General features: G+C 37.4%; 2 long non-coding RNA genes across 3 annotated transcripts in view; both read right to left on the bottom strand.

Annotated features, from left to right (window-relative positions):
• The window catches only part of LOC148742913 (uncharacterized), a 185,968-nt gene that overhangs the window by 9,847 nt on the left and 157,187 nt on the right, over positions 1-18,934 (bottom strand). The gene's annotated exons all lie outside the window — the stretch shown is intronic.
• LOC148742918 (uncharacterized) lies at positions 7,200-9,153 on the bottom strand. Its single transcript, XR_016001547.1, has 3 exons — positions 8,916-9,153; positions 8,491-8,562; positions 7,200-7,921 (listed from the first exon to the last, which is right to left on the bottom strand). It is a non-coding gene; the product is annotated as an uncharacterized LOC148742918 (long non-coding RNA).

Raw genomic sequence — 18,934 nt, 5'->3', positions numbered from 1 at the left:
TTTATTCCGGATGGCTACACTTCTATAATAAAAGGTCCTCTGACCTGTTGTAGTTTTAAAAAGGGTAATGTTAAGTTGTTGAAAGTTCCTCGTTATACGCCCAGATACGCTGCCTCTTGTTACAAGCTCGGATGTCAAATATTCAGGCGCTTGGTCCATTTTACATTTAAATGATAAGGTAGCATCACGATAGTACAGGATGGTTTTTACCGGTAGCCAGCGTAGATTCCTTAATGTGGAAGAAATATGATCATACTTCTTTACAATGCAAATAATTCCGGCGGCAAAATTTTGAACATATTGTAGCTTATGAACATTACAAGCTGATGTGGACGACCATACTTACGAACAGTAGTACATCTTACTAAAAACAACTGCGTTAATTATAGTTTCAAGCAGATCTTTGTTAAAAGCGAATCTAATGCGGCTTAGTTGGGATACTTTCGACATGCAGGATGAGACAGTCGCAGAGATATGATTGTCAAAGGATAGTGTGGGATCGAAACTGACACCAAGGTCTCTGGCTTTTGTGAGCTGGGATGATTTCCTTTCCAAGCAGGGACAATTTAAAGTCTGGCACTTTAAGAGACATTCTTCGACTGCCAAAGACCATCAGTTTAGTCCTCTCAGGATTAAGCGTTAAGCAATTGTCGAAAGACCAATCGCGTATCCGTTGCAGAGCAGAGTTCACTCTTTCTATAGCTTGAATAGAATCATTCGCACTGAAGGATAATAGAAGCTTTGTGTCATCCACATAGCATTCAGTTGAACCATCCTGACAGATGTTTGGCAGGTTGTTTACATAAATGCTAATGATAAATAATAATGCTCCTAGTACACTCCCTTGCGGTACACCACTGACTACTGGTAATCGATCAGATAATACAGAGTTGATGCGGACTGCTTGTCTTCTTTGAGAAAGACAGCTTTCGACCATTTAAGTGCAGAAGATGATAAACCAATGTCCTTTAGTTTCTTTAGAAGAATCACGTGGTTGATAGTGTCAACGGCTTTACTCATATCAAGATATACGATTGCAGTGATTTTTTTCTGGTCGATAGCGCGAGGAATAAAATCAGTAGTAGAGATCAGTGCTGTTTCAGTTGAATGCCATCTTTAGTTGCCGCTTTGTTTCGCTGATATTCTTTGATTAGTTGTTAAATATGAAGACAGCTGATTTAATGCCCATCTTTTGCATATCTTAGAGAGTATTGGGAGCAGCGATATTGGTCTATAGTTGTTAGCTTCTTCGTGATCTCCATTCTTGAGAATTGGCTAAACTTCGGAAATTTTCCAAGAAGCTACAAAAACACCACTTTCAAGAGAGGCATTACTGATGGAGGTGATACAAGGAGCGATGGTTTGCGGCAAACTCTCTTTAATTACACGAGGTGGTACTTTGTCAATTCCTGGAGCTTTGTTGTTAGGTATTGAATTAACAATGTCTGTAACCTGAGAGCATTCCACCGTGGTGAAAGAGAACTGTTCTGAAGTTGGATAGTTTCTCGGAATGAAGGTGTCCGGACCGGGCGCGTAATTAAATTTGTTAGCGAGAAGTTGATTTTTTTCTATCGTAGATTTCACAACCGAGCTAAAGAACTTGTTAAATTCGTTTGCTACGGTTTGATCATCTTTAGTAAGACTCTTGACATTCATGGGCTGTTTTGGAATACATGACCTGATTGTTTTCCAAATGCTTCTAGTGTTGTTGGAATTCTGACTTATTTGTTTTTAAACGAATTCCCTTTGTGCGAGCCGTATTTGGAATACATGACCTGATTGTTTTCCAAATGCTTATAGTGTTGTTGTAATTCTGTCTTATTTGTTTTTCAACGAATTCCCTCTGTCCGACCCGTATTTGTTCGAGCCGTATATAAATTCGTTTGATCAAGTGTTGATGTGCTTTGTTCCATTTGATTTTCAAGGCTCCATTACGCAGGGAGAGCAATATTCATCATGGGATCATTTCTACCTCCATTATATTATGGTTTCTACCATTCAAGAGTTTTGAAGAGTGTATACATGTCAATGATCTGTTCTCTTGGTGTGATCTGCATCATTGTTTCCGTATGGGACAAATTCAGCGCGCTCCATTACCGAATAATTAGAGCAGGTAAATTTGTCGTTCAAAACTCAATTCATATAGCAGTTTTTAATTAAGTGTCCAAAGACAAAAGGGTAAATAATAATAATCACAGCGACCAATCAAAACAAAGGTTTACATTATCAGTGGCCAATAAAAGTTCAAAGTAAATACCCGCAAACTGCTTAAAGCGCGGGAAAACGCCGCGTTTGTTTTAGTTTTCCATCTGATTGGATGAAGATTGAATAAAGCTATCAGGTCTTATCAATATAGACTGGTTGGCTATGCGACTGGTGCCTAATGTTTCACATTGCAGCAAGCTATTTATTTATTTAATTTTTTTTGCAAAACATATAAACTAATGAAATTCTTTCGAAAATCACTTTTAATTGGCAAACCTTATTGTATTTATTTCAAAAGAGAGTGTCACAGCGACGGTATTATATAACAAAAATGACGATACTTTCATAATATATTTACAGAGGCGCATGCGATTGAGCACAGAGACTGCCTGAAAAACAGCGAATAGAGCCTTAGTCATGCGCACTAGGTATGTACAACAGCGAATAGAGCCTCTTCCATGTATGACTTGATCTTTCTCTGAAAATGAAACCTGCATTGAAAATCTTTGATATAAAATGTTACGGAAACTTGAACTAGAAAGAAAAAGTGTCCTTTGGCTCTTTTATATTATTATTTCATACTCATTCTCACTTCAGTTTCAAATAAAACCATAATTTTGTATGTACCAGCAAGTACTCAATTCCTGTTTTCGAACATTTATTCCCGATTCTTATTCAGTAGCCATATCTCTTTACAATGAAATGACAATTTGCATCACAGGAGAGCTCATCTCAGAAAGAATATTCCGCCAATTTGTTAAGCTGGGTGCACGCTAGTCATGCACACTCGGTATGTACAATGGAAACATAATTTGATTTCGCATGAGATTTTCGTCTCAGGTATAATGCTCTGATTTGGCTACTGTGGATTTATTCCTGTAATACATCTCATATCTTTGTATGCAGTAACTTTAGCGTTCTGGCAAGTTGCGGGCGCCTGGGTCACTCTGATGTGTCTACCCTACACTGCAAGTGCCGTTACGTATGCCACTCGAATTCCTGAGAGATATTTTCCCGGCAAGTGTGACATCTGGGTAAGCAAGCCTTTGCGGCTCTTATCATCAGTTTTGTTGAATGTTTCTTGGGCTCTTTATCTTTCGTCAGGTTTAACTCAAACCGCGCACTGGAAGTTCGGTTGCTAAACATCACCAAGAAATCATATCTGTATTAGAATTATGTCCAATAATTCTTCTAAGATAAGTAGTTTAGATAATTCACCGAAGTCCTGCCCTTACGGCCTTAAGTCTACCTATTAATTCTTTAAATTCATTTTTATTGACTTACGCTCGAAATGTAAGCTTTGAAAACAATGACTAATTCACATAATCAACTCAGCTGACAAAATAAAATCTTGTAATACCTCCTACCAATGCAGCGCCACAGTTTCTTTAGAAACCGTTACTCCTCTACTTTATATTCAGTTTCAGAGCCGCCAGATCTTCCATTTGCTTGTCCTGGCCGCAGCGTTTGTTCTTTTGTAAGGAATTTGTCAAATGGCACAGTACAGATTTGAAAAGGAACCTTCATGCGAAAGTTGAACTTTGTCAGAATCATTCTTTCCATTCAGAAGTGCACATATCTTGCTATGAGAGGACACGTGTGAGTACTAGAGTGCCTTGTTGTCGAGAACACGTACGAGTACTAGGGTGCCTTGTTGTTTGAAGAGGAGGTCTGGGTCATAGTCGTAGAACGTCGCCTACAGGTCTCTCCAAACCGTCTTCACGCACAGCGAGCGCAAATACATTTTGAGCTCATTTAAGAGCAAATAAAAGGAAAAGCGTTTGAGTGAAAAGTTCCAGTAACTATTAACATCAGGGAAGACACTGCACAACTCAGTTTGAAGAGATGCGTGCGAAAGAACAGCTTGAATAGAGAGTCGAGTTCAATTTTTGCATCTAAGTATTATTAATATAGTGTGAAGAGGATTCAAAGGCGATTTTGTATAACGCCATTATGGGGACGTTACGCTTGCGCATTTCTCATGCGCAGGATCCTGAAGACTTTCGCGCTTGTATATATCTCCTTTCCCAATTGCTGGATTTCTCTGCTAATCTGATTTTACAATCGCCTAAGATACGTGGGGTAACATGTTGAAGTTGCTCTGGCTATTTATAGAGTATTATTCATTCCTTTTTCGACGATTTGCGACAATTTCACATTGAATTCTTATTAAGATAAAATAATCAAGCGAAGCTTTATTTTGAGCGAGTCTGTAGATCCTCGTAACGTTTTTGTATTTTAACTGGTCACTGCGGAAGTGGAACACATATGAAGCAGGTCTATTTGATATCAATTTTATTGAATCTGCTTACATTGCTATTTAGAACTATACATTTAAATGTGAAGAATGTCTTTCTTCACATTTAGTTTACTTTTATCCACCTATACGCACACACCGGAATAACAGAATGACAAGTTAAGTGTAACTCACGGTAAATCAAGGACGGCGGAGCCGAAGCGATGGGGCTCCGACTGTAACCTCCCCAATAACATGCAAAAATATGGTAAATTTTGGGGGAAAATTGCCCCCATATCTCTAGGCTGCGTCCACTTGCACCTGTTCAAGACTTTCTGAAGATGAGAAATCAAAATTTTTTGTATTGATGTCCGTTTATGTACAACGTTGTGGTAGAAATGCAACGTTTTAGTTCCATGAACTACTTATCGCTTGATCTCTTTTAATAACTTCCCAAAAAGTAAACGATCTGTACATGAATTATTTAAATAATATTTTGCTTTCCTTATTGGTATGATCTGATTTTTAATAAAAGATTAATTGCAAGATGTTTGCGAAGAGGTGTAGGGTGGAGGAAAGACCCAGAATGTTAGGGCATGACTTGGTGCCCATGGTTCTCCCATGGGTATACAGAAGCCTTGCGCAAGGCTTCTCCTCTGGCAATCATGATGTGGCTGTAAGGAATTTTTGCTCCGTCTTCCGTGTTCATGCATATTTCCTTGTCGTCTTTAGCAAGCGCGGTAGCACTGATTCTGATCGTTAGTTGAAGAGGTGTGCTTGTAATATTCCGTCAAAGGAGGGAGTTTTGGGGAAAAAATGATCTTGATATAAAAGGAATCGGCTAAATTCAAGTAAATAAACCATGCCGTAACACCTAAACCATTTAAGTTTCTCCAGACATCAAAGGAGGCAATCTGCTAGTGCTTCTGGGATCGTTTGCGCGTCAGTCAAAATGGCGCCTGATCATGAACGTACACGTTGTCATCGCCAGACACTGATAATCTCGGCTATTACAGCCCTTAAGTATCTTCTGACACTTCACTTTTTGAAGCTGCTTTGCGTCAAAAGCAGCGAGTGGGATAGCATGTCTACGAAGTCTTACCAAAAGAACGTGAAACGTACACGAGGGGTTACTTGGCGCTTCGGTCGCTTGTTAGGAAAAATTCAGCTTGTGTTGATGCGGGAAGCAGACAGCTTACGATCACAAGTAAGGCTCCTAAAATGTATTTTAACCACACTTCAAGTAACATACGCAGTAATGGTAAAGTGTTGATTTCTAAAGATATATGCCTCTTGACATCACAGCAAAAGGTGCCAAAGATCGATCAATGCGTTACTTTTGTGGACGCGCTCTAGTGCCTCGATCTTTTGCGTTTAAAAGAAAGCCCCATGCGATTAAAACGATTAAGTAGACGTTACTTTAGATGAGAGATTTAATTTTACTCGCTAGGACTTCCAGAGTGCAAGTTAACTTTGTCTGAAGCAATAGTAACCCAATCAAGAAATTCAATTGTGCGACATCTATTTATGGCGACCACCAATTAATCTTAAATACGGCATGGCTTTAAAAACTTTTAATTTTTCCACCTTTCTACTCGTGTTCAATTGACCTGAATTTACAGTGAATGGTTTGAACCAGGGAATAGCAGTCAGTGGTTTAGGACATTTGAGATAAGAGTCAACTGGCTCTTCCTTTCACTCAAATCTTTAAGGGGTTGGTTACCATCCCCCATAACAGTCTATTCCAGAGCCACCGTTATTCAGATGATAACACTTCATACTTTTATTATGCAACTGTCCAAAACTGTTATTTTGGATTTACTGTCTAGAACCTCGTCTGGCTGTTTGAGCAGATTTGAGTCTCCACAAAATGACCATGGTAAGGTTTCCATGGATTAAAAATTAATAAGAATAGGAAGCTTGGGATTAGGAGGAAAAAAACAAAAAAGACACCTTTTGATCAAACTGTGATATTCTTACTTTATTAAAACACAGGAATCTTTTGTAAATAATTGAATTGAAGGGGAAACATACCATAACATTTTAACTCAGCAAGAATGAAATTTTAACTTAAAGAGAACTGGAAAAAATTATGTACTTAAGAACTTAGGTGCTAATTTCCTTTGAAGAATTGGAAACACTATTGAAAGATTAACAAGTAATGACTCAAAAAGTTTCAAATTGATTGAAAACACAGAAGTGAGTTTGAGACGACTCAAACATTCCACCTTATTCCTAAATAGGAACCTTAACTCAGCCTCAAATCAATGCCTGCCTGCCTGCCTGCCCACCAAAACTCCAGCCAAACACTTACCCACCATCTCCAAACACCATAACAACCACCCTATTCCTTTTTACCCAAGTTAAAACCCTCACCCTAGCCTGTAACCCTCCCCGTCTCTAACCCAAACCCATTTAATCCCAACCCATCCCAACATTTTACCTCCCCAACCTCCCATGATCCTTTTCAGTCATAGCCGCATTTGTAAACCCCCGCCCACAATAGTAGCCCACCCTCCGTCCCAATCTGTTTCTTAGTCCTTACCATCACCACCACTCCACCACCCATACCTTCCACCCAAAACATTTGAGTTATCTCAAACCTACTTTGCTTTGACATCAGTCTGTTATATGGGAACAACATTCTAACCTTTTCAGCAAGTTTTAGAGTTAAATAATCTATATAACATATTGATGGAGAAATCTGAACTTTAACCTCAGCTAAGTACCTCAAGAAAATTGTAATGTGCTAAGACTTGAATCATTTTCCAAAAAAAAAAACCTTGTTTATTTTGGATTTTATCATTTGACCTGAAACACTCAGATTTCTCCTTAAGTAAATAGTGGATTAAAAGGTTAGTTGTTAGATTATAAGCTTTAAAGAATATTATGGAGAGCTCAGAATGTTCCAAGTGCAAAATGCCCAAATTTTGGAAATGTAATGTTTTAATTTCCAACACCCCTGATTTTAACTCAAGTCTAAGTGTGTTTTCTTGGACACAAAAAATTATTTTATACCAAGTTAAAGTTTTTGATATTTGTTGATTGTCATTCAGCTAGGTGAAATATGTATTACATCGTACAACTTATTGAGAGCATCTAATTAGTTCTTGCAGTATCAATTTTGGATCAAAAATTTTGGCAAGGAAGCTTTTGGTTTTTATTCAAATTCTCCTGGTCAGTGCCTTTGGAAATTTCAAGAAAAAGTATGGAGAATATGCACACTAATTTTAAGGTGTAAGAGGTGAGTGCACCGTGGCTGGACATGTAAACCCAAAAAAACCCCGCATGGGGAAAAAATGGGGACCATGTTCCCCAAACCTGTGCTATGGTGATTAAACCTTCGGGGTTTGAAGGTAGCTTAACAATGTTTTACCCTAAAGTGTTTTACTACTGTAATTACACAGCCTTTGTTTGTTAGTGTCCTTTATGAAAATGCCTTATCTCCTTCTTAGGCACCAGTAGTTACAGTTGTAGAGGCTGAAAAAAAATAATAAAACTGCAGATAATTTTAATAATGTTGTGAAGAAAGTAGTGTTAGTTAATTGCTAAATTTTTGTAACTTATTTTGAATTATTTGGAATGTTAATTTTGCCAACACTCAAAATTTTCACACACAGTTATATCTTTTAAAATTAATGTACATTTGCTGCTTGGGTTGATGTACTGTATTCAGAGCATCAGCAGATTCTTTGAATTCAAAGTGGAAGAACACGCTAACACTCTGTGAACTGTATGCCAATACTAACAATGTACCTCAAGGTACTGTGCCAAAACTCTTTTAAATGTCAAAATCCCATTATCTAATTTTTTTTGGTAAAAATAACATAGCAGCAGTGTAAGGAATACATGATTTGTTTTGTTTGAAGACGTAGATTTTTGTTAAAAGATGTTACAAGAGTTAGATTTGAAAGTTAGTCCAGAGCAGTGAACCTGTATGATTGCTGGATACTTTCTCTGAAATTATTTTGTCTCATGAATAGTGATTGTCTCTTCCTTATTCTTGAAGTGTAACTTACATCCTAAAAACTCAAAGAGAAAGGACCAACCTTTAAGTTTTTGTTTCCAGCATGGGGCTTTCTAGCTGCTAAGGACTGTTTGCTCATGACTGGTCTGATAGGCTGTCAAATGGGTATAACCACAACAAGAATTATATGCCATTTTGGGATTCATGCAGTCTCTATATATTTCAAGAGTGTTATAAGTTTTTTTTTAAGTTCCTTTGCCTAACAACTTCTATCTGACAAGTTTGGGTCCTCTCATTACCTGTTTGCTGGATATTGTAGTGATATTATTTGGGAGAGTTATATGTTAATAATTTCCTTGAGGTAAAGGGTTCAATGCCGACCTGGATAGGATCTATGAATTCCTTCTGGTTTATTTTGGTGCTTTCAAATGATCAGATTTCCTGGAAACTAATTAAAGCCTTCAGGCTGTTCTGCATAGTGTATTTGTGACAGTTAAGCTTACTTACCTTTTGAAAAGGCTGAGAATGAGTGTCTGAGCTGGAAAAATAATAAGAATTTGTTTGTTTGTTTGTCTGTAGTCTGAATTCCTTTTCCTGTTATTAATTTAGTTGTTTGCCCTGGAAAAAATACTTCAAGCTCCCAATTTTAAAGTGTTACCATGACTAACCTTGTTTTGATGAGAAATAGACAGAAATAAGAGGCACAAGTAGCACTCACCTTTTTTACTGTTAAAAAAATGTTTGAGAACATACTCGTTAGTTATAATTATGATGAGTTATATCTAGAATATATAAGAGGTATTATTGATACTCACCTTTTTCGCTGTTAAAAAAAATGTTTGAGAACATACTGATTAGGAACATGATGGGTTATAGACTGATATAAGAAGTATTATTGATACTCACCTTATTTGCTGTTTAAAAAAATGTTTGAGAACATACTGACTAGGAACATGATGGGTTATAGACTGATATACAAAGTATTATTGATACTCACCTTATTTGCTGTTTAAAAAAATGTTTGAGAACATACTGATTAGGAACATGATGGGTTCTAGACTGATATAAGAAGTGTTATTGATACTCACCTTTTTTGCTGTTTAAAAAAATGTTTGACAACATACCGATTTGGAACATGATGGGTTATAGACTGATATAAGAAGTATTATTACACGACTCGGGCAGTCAGAGGGCCAATAACTAAAATCAACCACTCAAAATGGTCTATTGCCAGTCAATATTCTCTAAGTATTGGACTGGCCACTGTCCCGAATGGTCACAAATGATACCGCACTTGTGTCCCTTTGAACTTCAGTCTTATAATAAATCTCCTATTAACCAAGCTTGCTCAGGACTGTACTGGAAGAATATCGGCCCTCGAAGTTTTTTGTACAGACGTCGCTCACTCGGTCCGTACTGTCAAGACCTCAGGCTGATATTCTCCCAGTACGGCCCTCGCACTTGGTTAATAAGATATATTTATTGATACTCACCTTGTTTACTGATTTAAAAAAATGTTTGAGAACATACTGATTAGGAACATGATGGGTTATAGACTGATATAAGAAGTATTATATTGATACTCACCTTTTTCGCTGTTTAAAAAAATGTTTGAGAACATACTGATTAGGAACATGATGGGTTATAGACTGATATAAGAAGTATTATTAATACTCACCTTTTTTGCTGTTTCAAAAATGTTTGAGAACATACTGACTAGGAATATGATGGGTTATAGACTGATATAAGAAGTATTATTGATACTCACCTTATTTGCTGTCTAAAACAATGTTTGAGAACATACTGACTAGGAACATGATGGGTTATAGACTGATATAAGAAGTATTATTGATACTCACCTTATTTGCTGTTTAAAAAAATGTTTGACAACATACCGATTTGGAACATGATGGGTTACAGACCGATATAAGAAGTATTATTACACGACTCGGGCAGTCAGAGGGCCAATAACTAAAATCAACCACTCAAAATGCTCTATTGCCGGTCAATATTCTCTAAGTATTGGACCGGCCACTGTCCCGAATGGTCACGAATGATACCGCACTTGTGGCCCTTTGAACTTCGCAGTCTTATAATAAATCTCCTATTAACCAAGCTTGCTCAGGACTGTACTGGAAGAATATCGGTTCTCGAACTTTTTTGTACAGACGTCGCTGCACTCGGTCCGTACTGTCAAGACCTCAGGCTGATATTCTCCCAGTACGGCCCTCGCACTTGGTTAATAAGATATATTTATTGATACTCATCTTGTTTACTGTTTAAAAATATGTTTGAGAACATACTGATTAGGAACATGATGGGTTATAGACTGATATAAGAAGTATTATTGATACTCACCTTTTTTGCTGTTTAAAAAAATGTTTGAGAACATACTGATTAGGAACATGATGGGTTATTAAGACTGATATAAGAAGTATTATTGATACTCACCTTTTTTGCTGTTTCAAAAATGTTTGAGAACATACTGACTAGGAACATGATGGGTTATAGACTGATATAAGAAGTATTATTGATACTCACCTTTTTTGCTGTTTAAAAAAATTTTGAGAACATACTGACAAGGAACATGATGGGTTATAGACTGATATAAGAAGTATTATTGATACTCACCTTTTTTGCTGTTTCAAAAATGTTTGAGAACATACTGACTAGGAACATGATGGGTTCTAGACTGATATAAGAAGTACTATTGATACTCACCTTATTTGCTGTCTAAAAAAATGTTTGAGAACATACTGACTAGGAACATGATGGGTTATAGACTGATATAAGAAGTATTATTGATACTCACCTTATTTGCTGTTTAAAAAAATGTTTGACAACGTACCGATTTGGAACATGATGGGTTATAGACTGATATAAGAAGTATTATTACACGACTCGGGCAGTCAGAGGGCCAATAACTAAAATCAACCACTCAAAATGGTCTATTGCCGGTCAATATTCTCTAAGTATTGGACCGGCCACTGTCCCGAATGGTCACGAATGATACCGCACTTGTGGCCCTTTGAACTTCGCAGTCTTATAATAAATCTCTTATTAACCAAGCTTGCTCAGGACTGTACTGGAAGAATATTGGCCCTTGAGCTTTTTTGTACGGACCTCGCTGCACTCGGTCCGTACTGTCAAGACATCAGGCTGATACTCTCCCAGTACGGCCCTCGCACTTGGTTAATAAGATATATTTATTGATACTCACCTTATTTGCTGTTTAAAAAAATGTTTGAGAACATACTGATTAGGAACATGATGGGTTATAGACTGATATAAGAAGTATTGTTGATACTCACCTTTTTTGTTGTTTAAAAAAATGTTTGAGAACATACTGATTAGGAACATGATGGGTTATTAAGACTGATATAAGAAGTATTATTGATACTCACCTTTTTTGCTGTTTAAAAAAATGTTTGAGAACATACTGATTAGGAACATGATGGGTTATTAAGACTGATATAAGAAGTATTATTGATACTCACCTTTTTTGCTGTTTCAAAAATGTTTGAGAACATACTGACTAGGAACATGATGGGTTCTAGACTGATATAAGAAGTACTATTGATACTCACCTTATTTGCTGTCTAAAAAAATGTTTGAGAACATACTGACTAGGAACATGATGGGTTATAGACTGATATAAGAAGTATTATTGATACTCACCTTATTTGCTGTTTAAAAAAATGTTTGACAACATACCGATTTGGAACATGATGGGTTATAGACTGATATAAGAAGTATTATTACACGACTCGGGCAGTCAGAGGGCCAATAACTAAAATCAACCACTCAAAATGGTCTATTGCCGGTCAATATTCTCTAAGTATTGGACCGGCCACTGTCCCGAATGGTCACGAATGATACCGCACTTGTGGCCCTTTGAACTTCGCAGTCTTATAATAAATCTCTTATTAACCAAGCTTGCTCAGGACTGTACTGGAAGAATATTGGCCCTTGAGCTTTTTTGTACGGACCTCGCTGCACTCGGTCCGTACTGTCAAGACATCAGGCTGATACTCTCCCAGTACGGCCCTCGCACTTGGTTAATAAGATATATTTATTGATACTCACCTTATTTGCTGTTTAAAAAAATGTTTGAGAACATACTGATTAGGAGCATGATGGGTTATAGACTGATATAAGAAGTATTGTTGATACTCACCTTTTTTGCTGTTTAAAAAAATGTTTGAGAACATACTGATTAGGAACATGATGGGTTATTAAGACTGATATAAGAAGTATTATTGATACTCACCTTTTTTGCTGTTTAAAAAAATTTTTGACAACATACTGACTAGGAACATGATGGGTTATAGACTGATATAAGAAGTATTATTGATACTCACCTTCTTTGCTGTTTAAAAAAATGTTTGAGAACATACTGACTAGGAACATGATGGGTTATAGACTGATATAAGAAGTATTATTGATACTCACCTTATTTGCTGTTTAAAAAAAAAGTTTGAGAACATACTGATTAGGAACGTGATGGGTTCTAGACTGATATAAGAAGTATTATTGATACTCACCTTTTTTGTTGTTTAAAGAAATGTTTGACAACATACCGATTAGGAACATGATGGGTTATAGACTGATATAAGAAGTATTATTACACGACTCGGGCAGTCAGAGGGCCAATAACTAAAATCAACCGCTCAAAATGCTCTATTGCCGGTCAATATTCTCTAAGTATTGGACCGGCCACTGTCCCGAATGGTCACGAATGATACTGCACTTGTGGCCCTTTGAACTTCAGTCTCATAATAAATCTCCTATTAACCAAGCTTGCTCAGGACTGTACTGGAAGAATATCGGCCCTCAAGCTTTTTTGTACGGACCTTGCTGCACTCGGTCCGTACTGTCAAGACCTCAGGCTGATATTCTCACAGTACGGCCCTCGCACTTGGTTAATAAGATATATTTATTGATACTCACCTTATTTGCTGTTTAAAGAAATGTTTGAGAACATACTGATTAGGAACATGATGGGTTATAGACTGATATAAGAAGTATTATTGATACTCACCTTTTTCGCTGTTAAAAAAACTGTTTGACAACATACTGATTTGGAACATGATGGGTTATAGACTTATATAAGAGGTATTATTACACAACTCAGGCAGTCAGAGGGCCAATAACTAAAATCAACCACTCAAAATGATCTATTGCCGGTCAATATTCTCTAAGTATTGGACCGGGCACTGTCCCGAATGGTCCCGAATGATACCGCACTTGTGTCCCTTTGAACTTCAGTCTTATAATAAATCTCCTATTAACCAAGCTTGCTCAGGACTGTACTGGAAGAATATCGGCCCTCGGACTTTTTTGTACAGACGTCGCTGCACTCGGTCCGTACTGTCAAGACCTCAGGCTGATATTCTCCCAGTACGGCCCTCGCACTTGGTTAATAAGATATATTTATTGATACTCACCTTATTTACTGTTTAAAAAAATGTTTAAGAACATACTGATTAGGAACATGATGGGTTATAGACTGATATAAGAAGTATTATTGATACTCACCTTTTTTGCTGTTTAAAAAAATGTTTGAGAACATACTGATTAGGAACATGATGGGTTATAGACTGATATAAGAAGTATTATTACACGACTCGGGCAGTCAGAGGGCCAATAACTAAAATCAACCAATCAAAATGGTCTATTGCCGGTCAATATTCTTTAAGTATTAGACCGGGCACTGTCCCAAATGGTCCCGAATGATACCGCACTTGTGTCCCTTTGAACTTCAGTCTTATAATAAATCTCCTATTAACCAAGCTTGCTCAGGACTGTACTGGAAGAATATCGGCCCTCAAGCTTTTTTGTACGGACCTCGCTGCACTTGGTCCGTATTTCCAAGATCTCAGGCTGATATTCTCCCAGTACGGCCCTCGCACTTGATTAATAAGATATATTTATTGATACTCACCTTATTTGCTGTTTAAAAAAATGTTTGAGAATATACTGATTAGGAACATGATGGGTTATAGACTGATATAAGAAGTATTATTGATACTCACCTTTAATGTTTAAACCTTTAAACATTAAATGTTTGAGAACATACTGATTAATAACTTGATGATTATCCACTGATATCTGCATGTACATGTAGGAGGCATTAGTAGCACTCACCTTTTTTGCTGTTTGAAGAAATGTTTGTTGACATAGTGATAAATAACAAGTAAAATGATGTATGTATTTGTAAGAGAATGATGGTGCAACCAAAATAGGCTAGCTACTACACTTATCTTGTCCTAAAGAAAAATGCAATAAATTAAGTGTCAGGCCCAAATAATGGCACTTACCTTGTTCCTGAAAAAAGTTAGTTGTTAGTAACTATGACTTTCTGAGAAAGTGACACGCAGAGAGACAGTCTTTCTTTCTTTATTTTTTCTATGAACATCATTCTTAAGTTTTCAATGAATTTGCATGTGTATATTTTGGTGACACATTAATTTTTTGTTATGTTATGGAACCATCAATCTTCAGGTCTGCTCCCAAAAATGGGCTTGGAGCTGCTAGAACTAAATCCCTGAAAAGTAAATAAATTAGTAATCTTGTAGTTAAAGTCTGAAGGTATGTTTCTGAAGAAGAATGACAGACACACAGGTTGTTTCTCTCTACTTTTTCAAAATATTACAATCAGTTGCTTGTTAAATTCTTGCTAAGGGTGGGATGCACTTTAAATTTCCTAAATGAAAAACTAAGCATCTGCAGAAACCTCAAGTGTTCCTGTGTCAGTAAATGTCAACACTCCGATTGGAACATTCAGGGTGTCCCAGATCAGGTTTAAGAGGTTGGCTAGTTAACGAGTTAGGGTCGTTATCAAACTCTTAGACAGTAAATTTGATGCCAATTGATGTTGAAACCGAAAGACGGAATGATAGCCCTAGTGAATTTCAAACCGAAAGCCGAACTCGGAGTAGAATAAAACACGCCCACCTGGTGACAACTTGGAGACCTTGCCCTACCTTTGTAAGGGTTGGTTGCTGCACACATCAGGCCTCTGTGATCCAATATGTCAAGAGAAGAGTATTCTTAATTCCCCAACATTTTGAAGACAGCTTGAAAGCTGAGTATTTAAGACAACTGCTTTAACGTATGAACCAAAAGCAAATATTTTAACTGGGCCATTTCTTAAGACTAATATGAGGTTTCCTCTCCATTGTGACTCAATCCTCATCTGCTCCATAATGTTAGTTGATTTGTTCTATTTTTGCCCAGAATTTGAAGTGACAGCTGTTATGCTATCAAACAATTATACAAGTAGTTTATTGTCTGTCACCTAAGCTGGTGTGTGCAGTTCCCTATTTCCCACTAAATGAAGTCTTGTGTCCAAGTCTTGTTATTCTGCATTGCAGCTGATGTCTAAAATTTGCATTTCTTGCCTCGTAGCTTTAAGTGTTTTAGTCTTCCATAGAAGCTGTAAGGAGGGATAAAGGTTCCAGTTCCCCTCCTAGTCTTAAGTCTTGTTGGTCTTCCTAAGGGGGAAACGGAAGGACTTATTATAGTAGTTCTTGCCTCTTGGGCGTAATTTTGTTGCCTTCCACAGGGGTTGAAGTGAAGGACTAGGTGGTGCTTGATGGACTTCGTATAGTTGCAGTTGATACAGAGAAGGGACATGGTGTATTAAGGGTTGTAGGCTGGTTTATTCTGGGTAGTAAGCAGCTGTATTGTTGTATTTTAAGTTAACCATTTTCTCTCTAGTTGCAAAGGGCCTAGTAAGATTAAAACTATACAAAGGTTTAATAAGAGATTTCCTTCTACAGCATGCCAAGTGTACTTGAACTTTTTGCACGTGATTGACTAGTTGGATAATTTTTTTTTTTTTTTAGCTAACTGTTGATAACTTAGTCACTGAATTTTCTCTAGTGGCTTAATGCCCCCTTAAAAGCTTGAATCATTTTTTAAAATGAGACCAATACTCCGTCAATTTATTCTGAAAATCTGCCTTTAAATACTTTGTTAATTAACTTGTTGCATAATTTACCGCTTAAAGGTATTCAACTGTTTGAAATCTGAATTTTCTATGAGCAGGTAAAATGGTTACAAATATCCTTATGCTTTTGTTATATTTTACCTGATTTTCCATAGCCTTCTGTTGATGATCTCACTAAAAAGACGACCTGAAAAAACCAAAGCATGCATGCTGTTATGTACACACACAAAGCTTATAACAGTCAACTGCAACTTACCATCTGCAGAAAGAGCTTGAGATGAATAGAGTTCTCTTCTTCATATCTATCTTAACTGGTCCATGAGATCAGCTACAGCATCATCTTTCCTGGAATTAGTAACGGTTAGTAGTATCATCTTTTATCGAAGTGGAAATGTTAGCTCCCGAAAATGAGCTAGTCTGTAAAGTGCACTTAAAGTGGTTTCTCAAACAGAGCGAGGGTCATTCAACTGCCAAAAAGCACAAATGCCCCCGAAAATGGGCTTCTTCATGCTGTCCTAGAAGAAAAGTTGAGTGCAATTTTGCCTCCAAATGGGCCCAGAAATCCTGAAATAAAAGATGTTAGTAGCACTTACCTTCTTTCTGGAAAAAAAATGTGGTATTAGTCAATGTTATGTTAATTGTACTTTGTAACCAATTTATTTCAGAGTAAGACACAAAAACACAGAGTTTTGCGGTTTTTTATTTTTGAAAATGTTACATGAATCGTTTTATTAGTTAATCGTCTAGGGTAGGATGCGCTTTCCTATATGAAAAATTTAGCATCTGTGGAAACATCAAGTGTTCTTGTGTCAGTAAATGTTGACATCCCGATTAGAACATTAATGGTGTCCCAGATGGTAGCTAGCTAACGAGTCAAGGTCGTTGCCAAGCCTATATACGGTAAATTGGATGCCAATAGGTGTTGAAATCGAAGGCCGGAGTGATAACCGAAGTGAATTTGAAGCTGAAAGCCGAACTCGGAAGAAAATAAAACCCACCCACCTGGTGACATCTGGCAGACCTTGCCCTACCTTTCTGTGGGTTGGTTGCTGTGCACATGAGGCTGGGATGTTGAGTGAGGAGTTGATTTTGCAAAATTTGGTGACAGCCTGTAAGCTGACTCGTCAAACAATTGGCTTAATGTATGATTGAAAAGCAAATATTAATACTGGGCCATGTCTTAAAACTATATTATGTTGTCTTCTCTCCATTGTGATTCCTTTTCTGCTCCATGATGTGGGTTGATGTGTTGTATTTTCGACATTAATTGGCCCGCAATTTGGACTGACAGCTATTATGCTGTCAAAATACAGCATACACTTAGCCTAGTTTATTTTCTCTGTGACCTAAGCTGGTGTGTGCAGTTCCCTATTTCCCACTAAATGAAGCCTTGACAAGCGGCTTCAACTGGAGTCAAACCACTAAACATGATAGAAGTGGCAAATGAGCACACTTCCCAGTTGAATGGCCTAATTTATCCAGTTAAATATATAGTAACTAAATCGATGTCTGGTTGAACCTTTGGCCAAAATGGGTGGCCGCAATAATTTTTACAATATAATTTGGTTGAAAATGCTTCACTAGATTGCAGTCTATGGAATTGCTGCTATCGGGTGAATCATTATAAAATTGGTATTTGAGGCGCTACTAAGCAGGGAGCTCCAGCGCGGAAGAGTGGATGTTGATGTCCATGGTTGAAGATCCATTGTAGTCCTGGAGGATATGTGCACAGTTGATGCAGTCGTGATGTAGAATCAAGGCCGAAATTGTCTAAAGAAGAATCTTAAGCCGAAACCTAACCTAAGCCGAAAGTACCTGAAAAGGAACCCTATTAAAATTAAGGGAAGAAAAAAGGGAGGCCCAGCCAACCCCAGGGGACCCAACTAACTTAGCTAACTACATTAAATTAAGCCGAATGAGAAGTCCCCAGACTTCTGTCTGAAATTTAAAATGAGGTTCAACCAGTGCTTTATATTATAGTCCCTCTCGTCCAACCCACAAGGAATTCTCTGACCTGTTGTGTTTGTCTTCCATCAGTGTCTTCTTACTGACTCATTCCCAGATGATCATCAGAGTAAATGCATGTAACAAGATGTAGCAGACATTGGAAAGAAGTGAAGAGAAACTCGATTTGTGGTCTCATCTTCCCAAACAGTCCAATTCCCCACATCTTTGTATTTTCTCCTTCAGAATCAATCTGGAAGGAGTCAGCCTTGACTTGTTATGTGTTAGCTGGGAAGCAGTGGAGTGGACTGGAATGGAGTGGAGTGGACAGTTGGAACTTGAAGTGGACCAATTTGTGAGGATCTAGTCAGGAACTGGAAGTTATGGCCAGTAGTCAATGGGAGCTGAAAATTGATTAATGAATACATAGAGTTAGCGATGTAAACTGTAGTACTGTTGCATTTTGATTGCAAGAAATTGTTTTAACACTGGCAATGGGAGGGAGAGCTTTAGAGATAGTTTCATGATAAGGGTAGTCTCTAAGGTTCATTACACATTAAAAAGAGCAGGTCAATTTGACACACAGGATAAGCAAGGACTGGTCTTTTTATGAGTAAAAGTCACTCTG

The sequence above is a fragment of the Stylophora pistillata genome, chromosome 1 (genome assembly GCF_964205215.1).
Source record: "Stylophora pistillata chromosome 1, jaStyPist1.2, whole genome shotgun sequence".
Lineage (NCBI taxonomy): Eukaryota > Metazoa > Cnidaria > Anthozoa > Scleractinia > Pocilloporidae > Stylophora > Stylophora pistillata.
The sequence above is the reverse complement of the archived record's forward strand: the minus strand, read 5'-3'. Positions and strand labels throughout refer to the sequence as shown.